A 21931-nucleotide genomic window follows, 5' to 3' on the forward strand; every position below is an offset into this window, starting at 1 on the left:
CATATCAGTGTGGAATCAGTTTGTGGTGAGAGATAAGGTCCGGATAAATTTTTTCCCAGCACATTCACCTCACTTGAGAATCTTCAGCTACAGTAACTACCCTTAATGGAGTATGATATCTGTAAGTACATTTTCATGACATGCTAGCTACATATGCCATGCACCCAATTAAACATTTCCAATGCCAAAGATAATGCCTTTTATGTTCCAACTTGAGTATTTTGAGCAGCAGCAGTTAATGTAAAATTGAGAACACATTAAGGGTGATGCAAGAGCAAAAGAGAGATGGCGGGAAAGAGCTACAGAGCACATCACAGAGAAAGGAATGTCCTACCATTCTCCCACTTTAAATCAAACAAAACGACACCCCCCAACACACATGCACACACACACACACTTGGCCTATAATAGAAACCCAGAGGAAACTAAAATTCCAAATAAGATCTGTTCTTTGTCCAGCCTATTTCTCCTGGGCATAACTGAGCTCAATTTAACATCAACATCAGTTTTTTCACCATTTTTCCATACTTCATAAATTCACCTCCTGAGAAATAGCCTTCCTTTTGTCTCAGCCCAATCCCAATTTAAGATCTTAATATGCTCTTTTTTTCCCCTCTCACAGCACTGATCCTTATTTATAAGAAATCATCTGCTCTTGAGGTAACAGTAAGATCAAAATGAAAGAAAAGAAAACGTGACAAATAAACTAGCCTGCACAACATTCGAGATGTGTCTTAGTGATCTCTGTATTTGTCTATTTATTACTCCATAAAGTTGTTAAGAAGAAGACTCTATGAGACTTCTATGAGCACAGCAAAAGAACTCCTGCTTTTCTTGTGTTTCGACTGTTGTTCTCAAACTTGACACGACTGAACTCAGATTGATTTTATTCTTGTGCTCCTTTGTTCCCTAAAGGGGTGGTTAGGCAACGCAGGTCAGAATCCAGTCATTTCAAAATAAGATGATTTATTTAGGATGAAATAAGACTAGAAAAGACTATTGTCAGCAGCAAAGTTTTTCTCAGGGAACGGCCCACCTCCCCTCCCCGGTGATGCTTTGCCATCTTTCAGTATTCTGTCACCTATATCCACATAAGCTTTTATTGTCCCGGTCATTTATGTGGATCCATTTGCATTAAAATGATATTGGCAGCCATGCCTGGACAGCTGGACAGTGCTGTTACCCACAAATCTCTCCTATATCCTGTTTGGGAGCAATAACATTCAGTTTCCTCGGAATAATTTTCTGACAGAATTAGTCAGATTCCCTCCAGCTAGACACATGCCAGGGCAGACTGTGAACGAGACTGAATGAATCTCTGTTCATCCTGGAGCTGTGAGGCAGAAATGTATGTTGTGTGTTTGCTAATGTGAGTGCTTAATGCCATTGTTTTTATGGAGAGATTGGGATCTACATGTAGCCCGATTCATGCAGTGATGAGTCAGCCAGACATAATTTCTGCCTTTCACACCCATTTAGTCTCCCACCCTCACTCATTCACTCACCTACCCACTCACTCATTTAATGTCTCCCTTACACTCTCAGTCACTCACTCAGACCCTTCGGTTGTTCTGTCTCACTCATTTAGAGCGACACATTCACTGATTCAAAACCCCCCTCATTCATCCATCTCATTCATTTCTTTTCTCCTGCCTTCACACATTTATTCACTCACTCACTCACTCACTCACTATCTTGCACAGTGGTATAACAAGTAGCTACAGGCTAGTGGCGGCTTTACAATATCTCTCATCCAGATCAAATTACGTTGCATTGATTGCCCAGAAACGATTTCCTCCGAATGCATAATGGATTCGTCATGTTAAAAATATCACTCTCCAGAATGGCACAGAATGGCAAACACTCAGAGACTGACTGGCAATTTGTTGAGGCAGATGTAGTCACTATGTATGCATGAAGGGTTATACATACATGCTGATATGATGGCGTGCATTGAAAATCTTAAAATGTTGTAAGAAATTAAAAATTGAAACGAAGAAAATGTATGTGTTCTCAAAAGATGGTGCTCTTTGGAATAACACGACTAAAAGAGTGTAAAGCCATGCTAATGGCTTTGTGATGTTGCACATAGTCACAGTAGTGCTTAAAGTTAAATGCTAATGTCAGCACACTAACATAAGAAAGACAGTTACAAACTATCCACATTAGGATGTGATTTTAATACAGTGTAATACAGCCATTAATGTCTAAATGTTAGAAACATACTTTTCCTGTTGGAAAAGGAGCTTACTGTAGAATATTTTGAATATTTACAATGCATTGTTAACATTGACTTCGTTTTCATGCACACTATGATCCTGAACATGACAATATTCTGAATTTGATACACATTATGTGAAAAGCTTATTCTTTTTGGATATTCAGAAATAATCCCTATTCCAACTGTAGTGCTTTCCAATTAAAACTTGTGCCAATGCCAATATTCAGGTTTTAGGATCATTTTTTAGACATGAGTGCACCACATTTGGAATATGCGTCTCAATTGGGGTTTTTATTCCAGTTTGCGACACTGGCCTCTTGCCTGTTTATGGTCAGCTTAGTGCACCATAAACAAACCAACCAGCCAGCCAACAGTTTGCAAGGCTGGAGTAGAGATACTTGGTCATATGAAAAGCCCACATTTCTGGTCAGAATGAGAAACAATCTTAGAGGAGACCGGGGTTTGTTGTAACATTTTTGGGCATCCTTTTAATTCTAATAACTTATTTCAACAGCAAGTTATTAACCATCAAAGACACTCTTACAGGGGGTCAGTTGTCATTATGTTATCAATGGAGTTTCAGAAAAAAATTAGATTTAAAAAAAAATATTTGTAACTTTAGTTTGCATGTTCTCCCCATGCTAGCGTGGGTTTTCTCCGGGCACTCCGGCTTCCTCCCACAATCCAAAGACATGCACATTAGGTTAATTGTTGACTCTAAATCGCCCGTAGGTGTGAGTGTGAGAGTGAGTGTTTGTCTGTCTCTGTATGTGGCCCTGTGATTGGCTGGCGACCAGTTCAGGGTGTACCCCGCCTCTCGCCCCAAAGTCAGCTGGGATAGGCTCCAGCTCCCCCGCGACCCTGACAGATAAGCGGTATAGAAAATGAGATGAGATGAGATGAGTTTTATAAGCTAGATAAATAGACAAATAGAAAATCCATCTCTATATAACAACTAAACCTAGAGTCTGACTCATTTCTATTTGTTTAAATTATGCACTATAATGAGAAGCAAAATGAAGGAATTTACAGTGTTGAAAAACTGTAGCTTTTATTAAAGCCGTAGTTTTATAACAACTCATTATGAATGTAACATCTAATGGATGTTACAGGTCTGACAACCAGACCCCAGAGCAGACACAACCACCCCACCCTGACAAAGGTTTTATGCTAGCTACCACATGTCTTTAGCTAGCAGCGGAAAAGTAGACTAAAATTAAAGCTATTACCTTCAGCAACATGAAAAATTATTCTGACCCGTAGAACAAAAACATTTCTCTTCACCTCAGTTTGTGCATCCGACACAGAATAGTCAGATAGAAATGAGAGTGACATTATGCCACATGTTTGACATCAACATGATGAAACAGCACTCCAGCTTTGCTGTAACTCTGTGACAACCAAGCAGTGAGACATCAAGTCCTGTAAACTTTGAAAGACTTGAATATCAACAGGTTTTGGGATATGTGCAAATAATGCAACGCAAATCTTTTCAAGAAGGTGGTTGAAGGAAGGAAAGTATTGTTCAAACAGTCTAACAAATCTGCCAGTGGTGGAAAACTCTGATAAAATCCTGTTTTGATGCAAAGAAGCAAAAAAACACAAGCGACACAAACCTCTCCACTTACACCTCCTCCAAGTACGCATAACTGCATGCACATAGCTAAATGTAAATGTTAAATATTAATTGGTTATTCACTTTCATTAGTCATGTAACAAGCTCAGAAGGCAAAAACTGGAGTATTGTGTGCATTTAAACATAGTCACTGACTGTAGTTAATCTTATATTGGACAAAAGATATAGGAGTAGCACTTGTGACAGTTACAAGGCAATTTACAGTTTCTTAAAATAACAAAGAAATAACAATCATGGCAAAGCTTCTGATTTACCAACCTGTGATGCAGATCTATAAACAAACCGAAACAAAACAGTGATATAGTGATTTGATGATCTGAAGACAGACTTAGAGGTGTTTTGGCCGTTGGAAATAGATTAAATCTTGCAAAAGCGATGCAGTTGGTTGAATTTTCATCTCAACCCAGTGAGCTTTGACTCTATTGATCTTCCTAATGAGGACAGGATTGTATGCTTGGTCATTATGGTCACATTCATAACTTTTTGTCTCTACTTAGCGGACTTGACTGAACTGCAAAATCCTCACAAGCGTTTACATTGCCATGAAATTTAGCAGTTAATACACAAAATGAAAGCATGCCTATGGTTTTCCATTTTTAAATCGTGTCTCAGAGACCCCCAAAAACATTGTCAATTTGGGTGGGTTTACAGTCCACTTAGGGCGTGTCATTGAGCTGACAATGATCAATGCCTTCATTAGCAGCACTGAATAGCTTCCATATCTGAGGAATTTTCAGAGCATTCAGACTCTCTGCTGATCCATCCACCGAGCTGTCTATTAGATATGTCAAGCCATAAAGAGAAGCCATTTCTCCCCAACTCCCCATAGACACCCAGGAGAAATCAAGTGACTATAGTGTTTTATAGGAAGGGCAGCAGTGTTTGTGCCAGTGAGGAAGAGTCTCTGGTGGGTCAGTGTCAGAATAAATGACTGAAGTAGCAGGATATCTAGTCTTTCAATTTCCCTGTGATCGCTGTCATAAACGAACAGTGGTAATTTGGTACAAGAGTGCTTTCAGTTTATAGAACTAAAAATGCGTAGACCATTGGGGTGGGGATAACTGTAAAGTAGAACTGGTGTCATTAAGGACCACTGGGATCTTCTAGATGGCATCAAACAAAACAATTAATAGAGAACTGTAACTTAGATAGAGCTCTTAAGCCATTGGCTGATTAGTATCAATTGAAGCCATTGTTTCTCTGCCAGAGCGTCACATTTTTATGTTTGTGTTTTGTGACACAGTCTGACCACCAAATGCTACAATCCTCCTCCAGTTCTAGTTTAATTATTGCTCTTAATGTCCCATATTTAGCTAATATGTGTATAGTGAGCTGTGTTTTGTGGACCACTTGGAGCCTAATGCTGCTAAAGTTCATTTACAGAGCACCCTCAAGCACAGATCTTTTTCAGTTAAATAGTCACATATCAATAACTTGTTCTAATTTCTGTCAGGTACGTGCACTGAATTACAGTACAGTCAGAAAGTATACTTACCACATACTGTGAGTGTGTGAGATAAGTCATTTTTGATTAGTTGCAATACAAATTTAAAAGGACAGGTGTAAGCCTTACATATAAGCCAATCTTGGAGAATCTTGGAATTGGAGGCCAATATCTATAAGCAGATATCTGCATGTGAGTGTACTATTTGTAGGAAAAGGACAAGATTTTTGGTATTGGAGGATTTCTGGTTTCTGTTTGCAATCATCAAAATGCAATCATGCCGACATGCCGGGGATTGAACTGTCGATCTTCCCATTAATGGAAGATCAGCCCCAAGTGCACCCATTGCGCGTGACCAGTCTTCCATAAGGCTAAAGCTAGTTGGCTAGCAAACAAGTTGCACAAGAATGAAAGAAAGAAAGAAAGTGCAGCCAAGTTTTGCCGTTTAATAGTTTAGAGTTTTTAGAGTTTTTTATTTGTTTGATAAAGAACAGAGTTCATCAGTCAGCAGTTGCCTGCAGGACAAATGACAGACCTGGTGACGATGCTGACCCGTCTTCTTATCACTGTCATCCTGCAGCAGTGGACAGGCAGCGTGCTTCATGTGCTGTGGACGAATGGCTTTGGGGGCAGACCCCTTCCAAAGGGAGGGGGTAGGATATTTTTGGCTGGATACTTTCAAAATCTAGCTTCTCTTATGAGTTTCTCCAATGCTACAGACTCTTCGGCATTTTAGCTGACCACAGGGCAAGACTGTTAATATGCAGCCAAATAAAGTGGTAAAATTGAGTATTCATCTCAGGCCCCACATCTGCTGTTTGTGCAAGTTTTACCTTCGGGTGTTGGACTGTGGATTATTTTTCAAGCATGACCCGAACAGATGCTAACCTCTCACCCATACAACTATCTGAATATGCAACTTCTGCAATCACAAAATAGCATTTACACACTTCATGTCCCGTTTTAAGTTTTATCCTGTTGAGATAATTGAGTTGATACCATTTAAAGCTTTTAAGTCTAATGTAATTGCTTCAATAAACACGGACTTGGTTTATAGCATATTCCACTACTGCTTAGGGATTAAATTGTTACAACACTGCTTCTCTCTGAGTTGCTATAGTGATAAATGTGGTGACTCCACTTCTGTTTAAAAATGTTACATTGGATTACAGCAGGGTTATGAATCAAAAACACCTTGTCAGAGCTCTGACTAATAGGACTCATCAGGTGGACTAGGGTGCATCTGTAATCAGTTTCTGTGAGGCAGCCAGATAAAAAAAAATATATATAAATGAAAATTGCGTAAAAAGGCTGAGATGTTTGGTATCAAACTCATGCTTTCTCATTCATCTGATTTATCTCATTATTAAATCCCAGTGGGAAAGAAGAAGAGGAAGCACAACAAGGCTGAGGACAAGAAGATCTACAGCACATCCAGGTTTCAAGGGTAACCATATTTTCTTTAGTTTTACAGTGCCAAGGAATGTTTTATCACACCATAATTTTTTACTGGTCTCTTTAGAGTGCCATCATATCTCACCTTTGAAAACTATGTTGTGCCTACACTGCTAGACATAAAAGATTCATTTGTATTTCCCTGATAAGCCGAGAATCTGTGTTCTGCCAGCAGTTAGTGGGAATGACTTATCCCTTTATTTTGAAATTCATATTAAAGAGTTGATGAATATTCTATAAATTTGGGCCAAGCAGGCAATCTGTCCGTCTGTCAAATCACTTCATTTGAATGAGATGATTTGAAGTGATTTCATGAGATGCACATCCTCTAAACTGTACAAGCTTATGCAACACAGTGGCATAATACAATGACAATGTGGAGTGGCAAAAATAAATATTTAGGTTTGAAACTGATTTGACCTAATATTCAGACAGCAACAAGCTTGTTTTCAAAAAGATAAAGCTGGTATCGGCTCAAGTGGTAAAGACAGCTGACAAAGTAAAGCAACAATCTAAATAAAATGGTGGACAAATATAACAAATCCAGATGGATGAAAATTATGTGAATCATATTATGTGGCCCTCACAGTCAAAAATTGAACACTTTGGGTTTTCAGACATACAAGAAAGCATTGTCCACCATCAATTCGGGGAATATCAATTAGACGACTGGGCTCATCCATTCAGTGGAGTTCCAGAGACGATGCAAAAGAGCGCTGAAGTTGTTCTGAAGGTTCATGAGCATCACAGTATCAAAAACGTTTAATTGGAGATACAGATAACCTGATGAGCCAAAAGCACGAATATCTCGTAATGTGACTAACAAACTTCAACAAGCAGCGCATACTTTAGGTCTGCATGCAAGTATACGTGAACACATACTGACCGGCATACTGTACCAGCTACATCAACCTGTAAAAGATTAACATGCAATAATAGTACATGGGATCTAATCAGCGCCAGAATTTTATATTTTATGCCCATAATGACATTGAGACATTCAAGCAGAAAAGTTTTCCACAGTTCAAAGGCCGTACGAGGGATGGGCTTAGCTGTGGTTGAATCATCCCTGTATGAATAAGAGATCACCAGGTCACTGAGAGCCAAAATCCTCTCCAATTCAAATCCAGTAGGGTCAGTGTCTGGGTGAGCCAGAACTACTTTCTGCTTTATGTTTCATTTATAACCTTATAGCCAAAATGTCAAATATATGAATTAAGTATTTAGTTCACTCGAGTGACAGCATTTAATTAGAGATATTAGAAAAAGATGAAAGTCAAAGCTCAAAATCTTTTATGGTGTTGGCCCCTGTACTCTGGAAAATTAAAAATCTAAAAATAACTGAAGACCAGTTTTTTTTTCAAAATCAAGTATAACCTTAAAATGAATTAAGTTTTAGTAATCCAGTGACTACAAATGAGAAAGTGATCTCACAGCAATTCAGGATGTCACGTCATGTTAGTTAGAATCATGTCTGGTGATGCCCAATAATGACCCTGTCTTACTAATTATCACATCATTGCTGTTATTATTATTCAGTATTCCTTTATCTTAAAAAGAAGTGTTATTCTTATGAGAATAGTTTTAAGTTTAATATTTAGTATATTCAGATAAAGGAAACAGCATTGACTAAACATAGTCCCCTGGTGCAAAGGTTTCAAAGTAGGTCAAAATGAAATGCTCTCATGAGTGGTGCTTCCACTGAATGGCCCTAGTGTGTCTACACTATAGTGAGCATTCTCTTCTGGCGCACAGTACTTCATGCTAACTTCCAGTGTGATTCAGGCCTGAAAGAACCTATACAAAATGCCCCCGTTCTCAAAGGCAGCCCGAGTGACTGATAAAAGGCTTTTCTAGCTGTGAAGTGTGCCGGCCTTCGCATCAAAACCCATCCCTCCCAGAGGACTGGCTGCTGTTTTGAAGTGAGGCACAGCTCGTCTGTGGTGTCACATTGCATTTTCACTCAGTCACCAAGCCCAGGTCACCATTTTCAGCGGGGTATTTCTGGACAACTTTCAAAAAAAAGAAAGAAAAAATTAAACCAACTTTCATTTTTCTTTGTTTAATGTCTAATAAAGGGTATATTTATGAATTAGAAGGAACACTTTCTTTTTTGTTCATACTGTAAAGGTTTGTTTAATATGAATAAATACCTGCGCATGCCTAGCCTTTACTGGAGGGCTGGTCATAATGTGAACTTTGGCTTTTGCACATCAACATCTATTTTGAGGTTTTGAACAATATTGTGGCGCTCACAAATCCATTGTCATTACAGCAGTGGCTATTAGATTAGCCTGGCTATAGCAATACTGATCTATGTATGACTGTGAGAGCATGTTCAAGACTTTTCCACATGGAAAAAGATTTCATATCACGATCAAAAAACTGAATGAGGAAAGAGATGAGACAATAACTCTCTGTGCTTCCACTCTTTTATACCTTTAAAACACAGAGAACAGCGTTCATTGAAAGCCTTTTTAAATACCCCCCCCACCCCCACCCCCCCCACCCCCCAAAAAAAACAACAACAATAAAACGCCTTTCAAATAAATAAATGCAATGATCATGTCATTCTACATAGTTACAAATTTAGTATAGATTTAAAAATTTTATACTTAAAGACAGACTAGGCTTAGTTTTACCTAGATGTCAGATGGATAACTAGTTTCCTATGTCCGAATGTGCAAGTGTGCAGTGTAGAAACCTTACTGATGGACATTTATCACCATTCAGAACACCTAAAATAATGTCAAAATTGGCAGGTTGAGTAGGGTTAAAATTATATTTACTTGGTCATTAAGCACTCCTACATCGGCAGATAGGCAGGAAAGATAGGTAAGTCCAAGGGAGAAAAAAAGGCAGACAGGCGAAAGTCCAAAGGCAGCCAAGTTGTCATCAAACAAAGGCAAACAGGCAAAGCAAAGATCAGAGGCTGGACCAACAAGGCTATTTGGCGCATTACACAATCAGGCTGCGGGTGCTTGGCTGGTATACAGTTTATACCTAATGACTAATGGGGTAACAGGGGTGGATGATTGGCAAAGGCAGAAACACACTGAGGACAACTGGCAAACTGGAGATGAATAGTAGGTCAGAAACAACAGAGAAATGAGAGGATATTAAATATGCAGGAAAATAAGAATAAACCACAATTGCTTGTTTGACAAAGCAACATTTGTAGATGCAGTTCAGAGGATTTATTAAAAACATGGTAATAGTAGGACTGACAGAGAAAAACACAGATTTCCAGTTGAATCACCCTGACTATCTACATTATATGTTTTTCCAACATGCAGAAAAATATTATTTTGTAGATAGATTTCTAGGTTATAGTTGGCTTCATAAACTTTCTTGAGGCATGACAGTCCCATAAACTGTGACATGAGTAGTTATAATCTATGCATATGCATCTACTTTGGGAAAAAGACTGCTGTGTTACTGTTTTATTTCTTTTTATTCTAGGATTTAACATTTCCAATTCCCAAATATACAGTATGACTATGTATTTGATCCTTTTTCTGTACGTTTACAGAGCTTGTAGCTTGCTCAACATTAACTTCTGGCCCCACAATAACTTAATTCACCCAACACAGATTAACAGTTGAATTACTGTACATCTCATATGAAAAATGATGCATTTGACCTATTGTTGTTGCATGCATTTGGACAGGAATTGTGAACCCTTCCTCTTTTCTGTAAACTGACTGCTAACTGAAACCTGGGGTTATCCGCCCTAGTTGATAACCATCTTCGTTATTTTGGTTATCCAGAATTTGGTGAGTGAAGCCAGGCAACCCAAAGACAGTCTGACCAGTTCAACTTGTGAAATAGCGCCTCAGTGAATGAGCTAAAGCTGTTATGACCATGACAGTGTCCTTCATTATTATTGTCATAATAATAATGTCTAAAGGTAACCTAGTAGAGGTAAAGCAGATTTTGCAACTGAATACGCCCCCTGCATGCTATATTAATTTTTTCCTTAAATGTCAAGGTTGAAGTGTAACTTAAAAGAGCTTTATAATGTAATCAAGTTCCTCACAAATTGTCCTTTTATCACTGAGGACACCTGTCAACAAAACAGCTTCCAGGCATTGCTCCTTAAAGCACACACTAGTGTGCGTAGATGGAGACATAACCCTGAGTGCAGCAAGATAGCATCATTCAGCAATACACCATTATCCCTCTTTACCATTCTTTCCCTTGACTCCACTAGACTTTAATCATTTATTAATTTCCCCTGTGGTCTGAGGGAAGGCATCATGGTCTGAATTTAAACTGCCAAGATCAGAGGATTGGCGTGTCACTTTCTCATATGAGAAAGAATATGGAATGTGTAGCTTTCATCCCAGCAATCAGCCAAATCCACCGTGGACAAGCATAGCAATATAGTAGTGAATCATTGCTTCAGGAAAAAATACATGAAGAAAAATTGACTCATGTTAAAATTTTAAGTTTTGCTATAAGACCTTGCTCTGGCAGAGCCAAGAACAGGTTTGTATATAATGCTGTGTGTGACAACATAGTGTATAGTGGTTATCTAACCACTGATGTCCTTCATTGATCCTTCACCAATTTTTTTTCACTCCTTTTTCCAATCTAGGGGAATAATTTGGTTGCCTCTCAACACTAAGAATCAGAATCAGAATCAGAATCAGAATCAGAATTCCTTTAATAATCCCCAGGGGGAAATTGCTTTTGTTACACACAGCTCCAAAAAGAATAAGAATAAACTTCAAACACAAAAGTAAAAATCTAAATATATAAAAAGCTGAAAAATAAATAAATAAATAAGTAAATAAATAGATTTAAAAATACATAAACAAATAAAATAATAATAATTAATGGTGGTAGTATTATAAAATCTATATTCAAGTCAACACTTGCAACATGCACTATTTTTGTCCTCGTGCAGTGCGAGGTGTTTTTTCCTAGCAGCTCATTGTCTATGCTGCTCTGATGTTGTAGGCAAATCAGAGGCTCACTAGCTCACTTTGAAGCTTTCCACGGAAGCATACTTTCTCTGGTCCACCCAGGTTCTTGTTTTTCCAGAAAAATAAACTTCCTCGACCAAAGAGGCCACAAAGCATTCTTACCCCCTAATCATCATATTTATTGATGTTTAATTCATTTCTGTCATACCTGGAAAATTATGTGCATTTTACATGAGTTGCTTCAGGGCATTTTCTGACACTCATGGAGATGTATATGCATCCAGGCGTGCAGATATTAAACTCTCCTCTTGGTCCTTGTAATACACAAGACAAAATACCTCCTGCTGCCCTTAACTCAGTCTTGTCCAAAAGATGCAGGAAGATTAGTTTAGAAGAATGAAAACTTATTAACTCAACCATTAGTGCCAATTAGAAAAGAGCCAGAATTTACATATTTCATACAATGACATGGTAGCAAAGTTAAGTAAATCCCCATCTATTTATCACTTCAACCGTAGTGTCCGTCTACTGGCTACTGGTTAATTTCATAATTGTGTTACGCCCCAGTCTAGGGGTTCTGGAGCGCAAAATAAAAGAGCCTCACTTCCCCAATTCCCAAATGGTCACTGACACAATTTTCACTGAATATCAGGTTTATTTTTCACAAGCAACAAATGACCAATAAACAGAACTGAGAGCTTCAGGGTGGACCCAGGCCAAAACAACAAATAATAATCCTCTCTAGAAATTAACCAAAAAGCTGACCTAACAGGTAACAAAAAGACAGGGATCTAACTTCCTGCTCTAAGAAACACAGGAGAAAAATTCATGAACGAAAACTGGCAGTCCACCCCTACTAAATCTAAGGTAACTGAACAAAGACACGCCCTCAATCCGTGTCCACAGCGGACAGCCCCTCCAACCACAGCTGGGCTATGGCACACACCTATTTGCATACCTGCTGAGCGGAAGCAGAACATGTACACACACACACACACACAACATACGACCATAGTCGTAACAATTGATTTAAAATATTGTGCTGATTATACTCAAACTACATATGTGAACTCCAAGCATCTCTTGACTGTCTTTAGATCAAGTCTAGCAAAAAGGTAACAGAACCTTATGAACTGACCTTGGATTATCTCACTTAAAGAAGTCTGGCCTCTTTAGACTATTTCTACGGACGAGCATTTTCATGTTTACTACCTCCATCTTACTACTGTATTTTCCTGTGTTGAATTGTATCTTTTTTACCTCTCCTTTACCTTTTTACCTTACCTTCCTGTTTTACCTAAGTCTGTCTGTAAATTATGGTCATCGTAGGGAATCACGACTTAACGATATATCCAAGGTCTATAGGCCATGTTGAAAATGATGCCCTTATATGCAGATGACATTCTGCTTTAATTACATGGCTGTAATTAAAGTAGAATGTAAAGTAGAATCTATTATGAGATTATTAAAACGCATCCCACCTAACGTTACTGTAAGGCAGTTGCATTGTATAAAGTCAGCAAGCAGCCTTATTCAAAATTTCTGTCTATAGTGTCAAAGCCAAAGTACTCCTCACATCACAGTATTTCCCATGGTGTAGTGTCAAGATCATTAGCACAGCTCACTAGTTGTGTTATCAAAGAGAGCAACAATAGCCAGTTTACTCATTAGGAAACAGGGCATGCAATGGATCAGTCCCCTGCTGAAGTATAAGGCACAATGCAGTTTTAACATTGTTGAAACTTAAAGTTAATTACAGATTGCATTTTCAGTTTTTCTAACTTTCAAACGGTTGTTCAGATTTCAATTTAAGGGTGACAACCCTTTAAGACAACCAATCCTCATCAAAATTACTTTTATAGGATGCCTTTTGATTTACCTTATCTATACATTTATACTGTCCGTATGTCTGGATGGCAAAGTTTCTCTCTCTCTTTTATATACACATCACATGCACAGTGAAACAACAGTACTACAACGTCTCTTCTATTTTTCAACAGCGACAGAACAAGTGTGAGAGTGGATGATTTTAAAGGATGTCTTACATCAACATGATTCCTATAGGGAAAATAGTGTCTGTTCTCAAGCACTGAATGAATTAACTTTTCATGAGGCCAGTGGTTATTGATGAACCCCTGTATGTCCCAAAGTCTTTTTGAGTCCTGCCAAATGGAATCACGATAGAGCCAAGCAGTTTTCAGTACAAGTACACACACACACACACACACACACACAAACGTGCAAGCAGTTCTTAGAAAAGACTGCATATAAGATGTTTCCTCTGCCAAGACACTAAATCATTCATCTAGAATCAAAGTAAATAAGAATTAGAGAGTTAGTTTTTTTCCCCTTTTCTCAAACAATAGCAACAACAAAATACCTCTGCGACATACTACTGAATCGTAGTGTGCCACATTCATAAATGACTCACAGTAATGTTTGATCAGTCACATATTTATATCTATTTGCATAAACAAAATTATATACAATTAAATAAAGTCACCTATCAGCTGTCCTGGTGCATCAGAAGCATCAGTGTTGGTACAAAGACACACCATATTCCCTTTGTGAGTTATATGAGCCCACCAAGAAAACCTTTTTAGGGGAAGAAAATAAAAGGCAGACAAAGTCCATTGTGTCCCTAGCTGATAGCTGAAAACAAATCAAATTGCAATGCTTCAAACAGACTTTTGTTCGCTTTGTTATTTTATTATATAGTTTTGTGTGTTTATGCATTCACCTCTCTAAATTGCAGCTTCGAGTGCTCATTATAATTCATAGATTGTGCTCCCTAATTACCGGATGTGTCAATGTGCTTTAAGGAACGAGCTAAGGACATACTGCATCAAGGGAGTTGTGTTTCATAATATAGCAAAAACATGGCAATTTAGATAATTGTAAATATTAATGTACTTAAATTGCAAAGACATTCAATCTCATGAGGAGTCTTGTACATCTAATATACGTGATGACTAGTAGAAAGGGTGAAGAAGGCGTCTTTTTTCAAATAATTAAATGCCTGGAATGACGACTTTTGCAACAGTGCCGAAGAGATATTGAAATGTGTGTATTTAAAACAGACCCATGACTGACATAAGTTTAAACACTGTTTCATGACAGTTAATTAATGATGTATACGAAGAAATTAAATGTATTTCAGTAGATTCCCCTAACTGACACCCTCACTGGCAGAATATTAGCTTAATACTGGCAAAGATGCACTTACATGTATACTATTCATTTTTCATAATTATGTACAAGCTATGCCTTCCTATAACAGTAGCGGGCCTCTCTATAGGCTGTCATTGATGATAATCTATGAGCATAACCTACAGCAATCCAGCAAAATGTAAATTGGAGGCCCACAATCAAAATTACACAGTTACTGTTGAAGTCCTTTGGTCTACCAGAAGACCACAGCCAACATGTATGATCTTAATAATCTAATTATGATATTAGAGAACATTTACTTTCTTTAACTTAAAGAGCGAAAGATAACTAAATAGCTAATCTACTTTATTAGCTAGTTAACGTAGTACATTAGCTAATTAGCTACTGAGACAATAAAACAACATTAAAACTGCTTTGGTGCGATGGAGCCATACTTTTAGGTGAATAAGTCACAAGAACTTGACCATATCCTACCGATTCCCGTATTTTTGGCAAAAGGGATCAATGCTAACAATAGCTAGTTTGAATGTTTCCAGTAAACAATTCTGTAAGTGCATCAATATCATGTATGATGTCTGCTCAAAGTAATTCATCACACTGTCTGACTCATGCTGACTGTGGATGCTTATGCATGCGTATTCATACAATATTTCACCCTAGAAATTAAGGTTTGGTGCCCACACAGTGCTTGCCATTGTGGCAGGAAACCAGGTTAGAGGAAAAGTAGAGAAGCACACCCAGAAGCAAAGAGTTTTACAATTTATTTATTTATTTATATGGGGTGTATTTTGTTTGTTTGTTTAATAAAGAGCACTTTCTTTCTAGAAGGCAAATGGCACATGCTCAAGCAGCATTTGAGTTCTATCTATGCCTTTACAAAAAAACCACTAGTGTGGTATTCTAATAAAGAACTACATTATGATTAATCCATAATGGACTTTCTTCTTTCTTCACTTTCATATCGTAATGTACAATAACAAACTCTTTGGGATATAGACCAAAGGTCAAAGCAGAATACCATGTAGACTATTCACCATGCAACCCATAGACAGCAATAAACAATAAACCTCTCTGATGTGCCAGTCAATTTAAATTTGTCAAATAACAGATGTCAGATAAAACTGGGTGCCCTTGGATTGCATTGTGATTGATGACGAAGACTCTGTCAAAGTAAATGTGTGTCTCGACTGACCCATAAATCTAGGGATGAAGCTTGGGTGCATGCAGGATTCACCTCTTTGTATGTACCAAAGCTTCATTCCCAGATTTATGGTTAGGATGATCAACATTGACTTAACAGTCAGCAGTCTACCCTCTTAGACTAATTGTTGATGTGCAAGTCATTGCATATTAATCTCAGTTGTGGCAATCTGAAAATAACAGATTAATGATAATTTTGATTACACACTGACTTGTAATAGGGAGAAAAACGCCTTTTTCCATTCCCACCACACACTCCATATGGATCTTCTTGTACTATATAACTTGGATAGAGTGGGCACAATCTTCATCGCACACTACCAACAATTGGTCTTCTGCTAGCTTTAAGAAAAAGCCAGCTCTGTATCCTCATTATGGACATCATGGCAGAGACAAATAGACAGAAAAAGATGTTGACAGAGGAAGCCAACATGAGAAAAATATATGTGTGATTTTTATTTACGACAGTGGTATAAAAATGAATTGTGCTCCCTGGACTGTAGGAGCGCCAAGTCACAAAAGATGCAAATTACACTGGAGGAGCTTGTTAATGAGTCACCAAGAAAACCATTGGTAACACACTTCGCCGTACTGGACTGAGATCATGCAGTGCCCACAAGGTCCCCCTGCTTAAGAAGGCACATGTACAGGCCCATCTGAAGTTTGCCAATGAACACCTGAATGATTCAGAGAAGGCTTGGGAGAATGTGATGTGGTCAGATGAGACCAAAATTGAGCTCTTTGGCATCAACTCGACTCGCCGTGTTTGGAGGCAGAGAAATGCTGAATTTGACACCAAGAACACCATCAGCACTGTCAAACATGGGGGTGGAAACATTCTGCTTTGGGGCTGTTTCTCTGCTAAGGGTACAGGAAGACTTCACCGCATTGAGGGGCAGATGAACGGGGCCATGTACTGAGATGAGAACCTGATGAGAACCTCCTGGCCTCAGCCAGAGCACTGAAGATGGGTCGTGGATGGGTCTTCCAGCATGACTATGACCCAAAACATACGGCCAAGGCAACAAAGGAGTGGCTCAAGAAGAAGCACATTAAGGTCCTGGAGTGGCCTAGCCAGTCTCCGGACCTTAATCCCATAGAAAATCTGTGGAGGGAGCTGACACTTCGAGTTGCCAAGCGACAGCCTCGAAACCTTCAGGATTTGGAGAGCATCTGCAAAGAGGAGTGGACCAAAATCCCTCCTGAGATGTGCGCAAACCTGGTGGCCAACTACAAGAAACGTCTGACCTCTGTGCTTGCCAACAAGGGTTTCTCCACCAAGTCATGTTTTGTTTGGGGATCAAATACTTATTTCACTCAATCAAATACAAATTCATTTATAAAAAAAAATCCAGAAAAAAACATTAAATAAAGGTTATACCTTTATTTAATGTTTTTTTCTGGATTTTTTTTTTTTTGATATTCTGTCTCTCTCTGTTAAAATAAACCTACCATAAAAATTATGGACTGGTCATGTCTTTATAAGGGGGTAAACTTACAAAATCAGCAGGGGATCAAATAATTATTTCCCCCACTGTATATATACACATATATATATATAGCTATATTTCATGTTTAATTTTCAGATCCATCAAGACTCTCAGTCCATCTGTGTTTTATTCCTTCTATCCCCCTGCCCTCAAATAGGAAAGTAATTGGATGGGTCCAAGTGGCAGCTGACAAGGCTTGCTTGGCAGATGTGACCAGGAAACATGAGCACAATGGGTCCAATTGAACAGACTGGGGGCCTTTTCACAGCCACAGATGGAGCCCTATAGAGAAAAGGAAATTACGCAACATAGCGGATGAGGAAAAAGATATCCATTTTACAAATGGCTTCTGCTTGGATACAGTTCAAGAGTGAACACATTGAGTATCCCTTATTTGTTTGAAAATCTGACCCTTTTGCAAACTGGAGTGATGCTTTTGAAATGTAAACCATGTTGAGAATGCTTACAGTATATGGTAGTAGCCCTTACATAACCACAATATTACTGTATGTAACAGTGCATATGCACATGCAGTGCACTGTTGCATTGCAATCAGACTGCAATGCAGCTGTTTGACTGCAGTTATTTTAACAATATCGCAACTATAGCAAAGTTTTGTATTTAACAATATCAGGGACAAAATTAAAACAATGAAATGAAAGACAAATGGGAGAATCAGGGTCTTTTCTATACAAAGATATATAATGGAAATGGGCATGGCATAAACACATGAATCATTAATATTGTACATCTAAAACAAAAATCTGTGTAAACTACTTACTGTGAGAAAGCATATTCTGTTTGTTGTTTGCCATTATCCACGACCGCCTTTTGTATATAAATAAAAGTTTTAACAAACTATGTTACAAAGTCCTTCACAATTACAAATGAAAGCCTGGAAAATAAACAATAAAATGAACTCAAGAAGCATCAACAAAATGCTCTGAACACAGTGCAAAAAAAACACAATGCATTTTTGGAAGAGATTTAAAAATACACCACATTGTTTGCTGACCTAACTCCCAGAGACAGCTCCATAACCGCAGACAGTTTAGCAAAAATTTGAGGTCACTGAATGTCTCTTAAACTTTGAGCGAGGAACAAACAAGAGTCTTTTTATTTAGAGGTCAGAATTAGAAAAATGTTGGATTCAAATTCTAGACGAGACGGAGTAATATGGGAGTCTAACTTGGTAATGTTGCAGCCAAATTTTGAAGAAAATGTATTCATGCGTTTCCACCTGGAAGTCCTTACACTCATTTAAGGTCATGGCCAAGAGGCGTAAAATCTGGACACACCCGTGTGTTGTTGGATGTCTGTATGAAATGCGTGTGCAATGATTATGTCTACAAGTGAATCTGATCTGCATGCTCTCGTGCACACGATGACATGATGTTCTTTTCCAGTCACAGAGTGGCTCACAGTCACATTTCCTTCTACCTTACTCTCTGCTCCTCAGCCAAATAGAGAACTTCATGATCAACTTTCATGATCAGATGTCCCTCTTGGATGCAAAGAATGCTGGCTGTCTGGAGAATTCTGCAAAAGATTTCCAGTGATGAACCGTTATACTAAGCTGCATGTCTATAAAGAGGACTGTTTAAAGACTTTAGAAAACATGAACTCAGAAAAATACTTTTTTTTTTAAAATTACTTACTCACATTTCTCTATTCAAAAGTTCAATGCGGAGTTAAAGGTGACCTCTAGGTTTTTGGAAACCAACTTTTAGTTGGTAGCCATGTAAGATAAATGCTGATGTTTCCATATATACTTTGATGTTAACCTCAAAGTGTAAAACAAAAATTGTGGAATATAAACATAATTTTCATGAGACAGGGTTGAAATTGGGCATCGCTACAGTACTCCTACGCTGCAGCACTTGTTTTCTGTTTTTTCCCTGCATAGTTTTCCGAAGTGTTAATTTATGCAAAAGTTAGTGCCTTTCGGGTTCATTATAAAAGTAACAAATACATGTCTGGGTGCACCATTCTCCATATAGGTTCTTTGGTTGCATACAGCTTCATTATTTGTGCCAATTAGCAGTGTGATGTGAAGTTTTCTTATTCAATTCAATGTTATCCCTTTTTGATTTGTCCAAAGTATAGTTCAGCTGTGGTTAGCATCATGCTGGCATTTTACACCTTACCAGTTGAAAAATAGCTTCCTTACGCTAATACTGGCACATTTACAGAAATGTTCATTAATGTGTACCGTCCCTGTTAAATAAATAAATAAATAATGTTCTACAAATAAAACTTCATGTTCATTTTTATAAAAGAAGTAATTCAGTCATTTAGGCTGTTGAACAGTTTGTCACTTTAAACTTGCAATGCATATTGCATTGGTACATTTTATAGTGTATATTACATTTTGTATTTATTTACCTTTATTTTAGTTATTTATTTACTTACCTTGCAAATTTTTTCTTGCTAATTCTTAGTGATCTGGTACTTACAACATTTTGTACATTTTTTGCTTATTTGTTTGTATTCATGGTGGTGGTCACTTTAACTTTCTGCGCTGCTACTATATATATATATATATATATAAATAAAAGAACAGGTGTACATCTACATTTAAAGTCTGTTTACAGTTTACACTTCACTCGTGTGGTCACACAGTTGATAATGGGCATGAAAACCCCCCTGTGAGTGAATACTGGCTGCGGTATACTCGGTCCTGTGGGATTCTGCTTGAAACATATGCTTTTAGTTCCATGTTTGTTGATAAGGCAGTACTGACTGGCATTTCTTTCAAAATTGTTGTGTGAAGTGCCTTCCTGAGAGAGCACAGTCAGAAACTACTTTCGATTTAACACCAACATTTAAATCACATTTGAGTCTTCTTCCAAAGCTGTTTACTCCATAATTTATGTCTGTCTGTCCTACTTTACATTTGACTTAAGAGAAAGTCAGATCTCTTCCTATCCTCACTTTACCTTTAAGACGAAAACTGATTAAAAGCCTCCCTCATTTCAGTCCATTTCCGAAAAAAGGCAAGTACATGTATATTTCATAATCTCATTTATGTGTTTTTTTAAATATCTGTTTTAGGCTAGGTTCAGACTGAAAATAGCACTGTGTCCAGAAAGTGCAAGGGAGGATGTCATGTAAAGCTCTTTGAGTAGTTGAAATAACTAGAAAGGCGCTATACAAATACAGACCATTTACCATTTAACCTTAGTGATGTGGGTGGGATGGACCACTCATGAAAAAATGAAGTACAATCCAAGGAGTCCAGCTTGTCCTCGACTTTGAAGGTTTTTCAGATGTCAAGACACTTCACATCAAAGTTTACTCATATGAGACAGGATTTCACATGCATGAAAACTTAAACAGCAAAATTAGCACAATTCTGTATGCTGTTTATACTACAAGGTATTCTATCTAGGGTGTACACTTGTGCACATTTAAATTACCAACACTGTGTTCCTGGATGAGAATGCACTCTGTTGGATCAACTTTTTTGCTGACACCATTGTTTTTTTGTCAGAGCACTCTGCATGGGCAGCATCAGAGTCTCAGTGGCCTCACTTATCAGAATGGCACAGGCTTCCTTTTTCTATGCAGCGCTATAATCAGTCTCAGTTTCAGGCTTTCCAAAGAAATTTTTTTTTTTTCCCAATTATAGTGGAAACCACTTAACGAGATCATGGTTACAGTGATCACCCACTTATGGACAGAATATTTCCTATAAGAATGCCGTTTGAATAATTTGATTATGGTAATCAGATAGTTAGCAAACAGTGTTTATGTTGGGTCTTTTCATACATGACACCATATGGGGAAAAAAATCAAAACTTTGATCATTCTTATTTATTTTTTGTACTTCGTTCCTATGTTACCTTGCCTCACGGTAACCTGACTGCCTCAGGCTGGCTACCTGAAGCCTGTGCTGTATGCACATTGAAATCATGACGGAAAAAAGATTTTCTCTCTGTGAAGAATGTCGTCTCCACACAGCTTTTGACAAACTGTCAAAAATGAGCCAATGAGATGCAGCAGGAAAACTTGGTGTTCCTCAGGCTACCTTGTGTAGTCGACTCAAAGAACGAGAAAAGGTCATGTCTGGTAGTGATGGAGACAGAAAACGAATGCACACAGACCGGGTTAAATTGGGCTTTGCCATGTAGGGGAGCATTGGGTTCAGGCAACTTGTTAAATTCTAGAGGTGCGTGGCAGACAGCCCATAAACAGAGGCTTGGTATGCCATGGACGCACCGGAAAAGTTTCCAAAGGAGAAAATAGCCAGGTCCTCCATCTTTGTACCAGGGCTTAGCACCATACTGCCCCTGATTACACAGACAACCATATGCCTATGAGAAGGGCTGAACGTCAAGTGAATTGATAATGCACCGTCACATAATGCATAACGTAATAAAT

This window comes from Pempheris klunzingeri, chromosome 10 (genome assembly GCF_042242105.1).
Source record: "Pempheris klunzingeri isolate RE-2024b chromosome 10, fPemKlu1.hap1, whole genome shotgun sequence".
In the NCBI taxonomy this organism is placed as follows: Eukaryota; Metazoa; Chordata; class Actinopteri; order Acropomatiformes; family Pempheridae; genus Pempheris; species Pempheris klunzingeri.